Consider the following 3,851-nt stretch of genomic DNA (forward strand, 5'->3'; position numbering starts at 1 on the left):
GTCAGTAGATTGAATCAAGGCATGTGAAGCGTCTGGGGTAAACCATGGAAAGCTGTGTAGGTATGTATATTTGCGTGTGTGGACGTATGTATATACATGTGTATGGGGGGGGTTGGGCCATTTCTTTCGTCTGTTTCCTTGCGCTACCTCGCAAACGCGGGAGACAGCGACAAAGTATAAAAAAAAAAAAAAAAAATATATATATATATATAAATATATATATATAATATATATATGTATATATATATATATATATATATATATATATATATATATATATATATATATATGTATATCATTTATTATTATCATTATCATTATACTTTGCTGCTGTCTCCCGCGTTAGCGAGGTAGCACAAGGAAACGGATGAAAGAATGACCCAACCCACCCACATACACATGTATATACACAAATGCCCACACACGCACATATTTATATATTTTTTTTTTTTTTTTGCTTCGTCGCTGTCTCCCGCGTTTGCGAGGTAGCGCAAGGAAACAGACGAAAGAAATGGCCCAACCCACCCCCATACACATGTATATACATACACGTCCACACACGCAAATATACATACCTACACAGCTTTCCATGGTTTACCCCAGACGCTTCACATGCCCTGATTCAATCCACTGACAGCACGTCAACCCCGGTATACCACATCGATCCAATTCACTCCATTCCTTGCCCTCCTTTCATATATATATATATATATATATATATATATATATATATATATATATATATATATATATATATATATATTTTTTTTTTTTAACTATTCGCCATTTCCCGCGTTAGCGAGGTAGCGTTAAGAACAGAGGACTGGGCCTTTTTTGGAATATCCTCACCTGGCCCCCTCTGTTCCTTCTTTTGGAAAATTAAAAAAAAAAAAAGAGAGGGGAGGATTTCCAGCCCCCCCGCTCCCTCCCCTTTTAGTCGCCTTCTACGACACGCAGGGAATACGTGGGAAGTATTCTTAATCCCCTATCCCCAGGGATAATATATATATAAATATATATATATATATATATATATATATATATATATATATATATATATATATATATATATGTATGTATGTTTACCAAATGGCGTCCTAGCTTCGTCTCTTCTATGTATATCAACTGACTGTTATATTCCTCCCTTGTGTCTCCCCTAATGATGTGATTATTACACGAAAGTGCACTTGGGAACTTTTCATGTCTCATTTTCCCCATGGACTCGTAGGAAAATATATATATATATATATATATATATATATATATATATATATATATATATATATATATATATATATATATATATATATATATATATTGGAAAGGATCACAATTTTGAGCGTGATCAAGATATTCCGATAAGTCAACGGGGAAAATGAAACACGATAAGTTCCCGAGTGCACTTTCGTTTAAAACTCACACCATCAGGGGAGACACAAGAGAGAAATATAACAGTCAGTTGATATACAAGGAAGAGACGTAGCTAGGACGCCATTTGGTAAATATGTGATTGACCAAGACAGAGAACGAGCGTATCATAAACTTATCATTTTACAAATTTTATCAACACTAAAGTTATCTAATTTGTATAGACCATCACTGATATTGAGATTATAATTCTTTGTGTATTTGATAATAGAAGATTACTCCAGCTCTATTATCACTAGAAATATCATTGGATCTTCTATCATTAAATACACAAAGAATTATAATCCTATCATTAGTGATGGTCTATACAATTTAGATAACTTTATTCTGCACATTACCCTTCTATTAACCCCGTTATCGCTGTCGTTTATCCGTTTATTTCTGGCATTTTCCTCAAAGTATACCTGACTTTATAAGATATTTTTCTAAACGACTTTTGAAAGTATTTATGGTTTTATCATTCACTACGTCTGACGGTAACTTATTCCAGTGTTAAACCACACCTATAGGAAAAGAAACTTTATCCCACGTCCGTACTACATTATTTAGCTTTGAGTTTTATTCCATTTGTCCTGGTAACCGCATTTTCTTGTATTTCGAAAAGATGCTCGAGGTTTACTTTATTGAACTTACTCAGAATTTTGAACACTTGGATTAAGTCGCTGCGAAGTCAACGTGTCTTAAGGGAGAAGAGATCCAATCATTATAGCCTCTCTTCGTATACCAGATTTCTAAAGGATGAATTCCAGATTTCTTCAACTTGCCTGTCGGCTGATAGAGAGAGAGAGAGAGAGAGAGAGAGAGAGAGAGAGAGAGAGAGAGAGAGAGAACCTACCTACGAGTATGTACGATCACAAAAAAATACTGAAAACAAAGGCCCCGCCGGGAATCGAACCCGGACCAACTGTTTATGAGGCAGATGTGCTAACCACTACACCACGGAGCCACTTGTCAGTGGCGGAAAAATCTCTTATATATTAACAAACGTGACTGAGGACTTAAAGAATCTGGTACAAACATAATGGTTATTGTGATAGATTATTAGTTTATGATAAATATGTATTGTGTTGCATTATAATGGTTGTTCAGAACCAAGATCTTTAAGCCTGAATCCTTAAGATTATATAAGATATAATAAAAACATGTTAGAAACATAAGAATTTGATTTTAAAGAACAGAACGCATTATCATGTGGGTATCTAAGTGAAAATGCAATACAATGAGTTAGTTTAAGGCAGGAGTATTTTATCTTTGAACAAAATATCTACATCTACGTCCCTGATCTTTCATCATCATTTCTTATGTTTACCATCAAGAAATGTCTTTTATCTAACATAAAAATTCTGTCTAGGTATTTGATTAATGTTCTCCAACAACGCGTTGTATAACTCTTCGTTATTGAAGTTCATTTCGTGTAATGGATCATGCATTACAAAGTTGTGTCTATCCGCACAAGTGTTACACGTCCCGGGTAAAGATATATTCTAGAGATAGTGTATATCTAACATATATATGTGTTATATAAATATTTTTAAAAAGTTTTCCTGAAGGATAATACCTAAGACTTTCGTATTAAAGTTGATCAGTTGTAAGTGATCAAGCATTACAAAGGTGTGTCCATTACCACAGGTGCTACTGATCCCGGGTAAAGGTATTTCAACATCTTTGTATCTTTAACCTTTCTAGTTATAGATGTTTCATCCCTGATTCCATCCTCACAATCGATGTATGTGGTTTGTGTTGTCTGAACATATCATTAGTCAGTTGAAGTGGAGAACATGCTTCTGAGCCTAGCCACTCTACTCTGTCTTCCACATGATATTCAAGAGGTGTTACCGGATTCCGCCGATACTGTAAGTGCTTACGTCATGAGAGAGCTTCTTTTTTTATAACTTTTGATGATTTATATTGTTTGGGTTATGTATTTGGTTTTGTGATGTTAATAAAATTGTTGAAATTCACATATCATATTCTTTATTTGTCATTTAATGAACTCTAGTTTATCAAACTTGATTGTTTGTTGTTTCTTTATATCAATATAGATTTTCTCAGAAAAATACTTTAGTTTAATTCATAAATGATATTTCTAAGTAACACGCGGATAATTTTTTTATTAGTGTTCATCACAGTAAAATAAACAGGTCTATTTTACAAAGGGTGCATAAAGGATCGAACTAAAGTTTTGAAGAATATAAACTCATAACTTGTTTAAAACCTTGTAAACCTTTTACTGATAATAACTACATCACTTTTCTGTAGGCAATATCGTTTTAATGAGTAAAAGCCGGATGAAAACCTTGTAATATAAAATTTGATGGTATTATTTTTGGTTGTTGAAGATATTACTGATTTCTACATGTAAAACATTTATGTTATCTGCAAAATAGAAATCTTTATGTTAGATATGTTAATTCTACCGGTTT

At 33.3% G+C, this 3,851-nt stretch overlaps 1 non-coding gene across 1 annotated transcript; it reads right to left on the bottom strand.

The window, feature by feature from the left end:
* Positions 1–2,302: 2,302 nt before the first annotated feature.
* Positions 2,303–2,374, bottom strand: TRNAM-CAU (transfer RNA methionine (anticodon CAU)). Its single transcript has one exon. It is a non-coding gene; the product is annotated as a tRNA-Met (tRNA).
* Positions 2,375–3,851: the final 1,477 nt, after the last annotated feature.

The sequence above is a fragment of the Panulirus ornatus genome, chromosome 12 (genome assembly GCF_036320965.1).
Source record: "Panulirus ornatus isolate Po-2019 chromosome 12, ASM3632096v1, whole genome shotgun sequence".
Classification (NCBI taxonomy): Eukaryota; Metazoa; Arthropoda; class Malacostraca; order Decapoda; family Palinuridae; genus Panulirus; species Panulirus ornatus.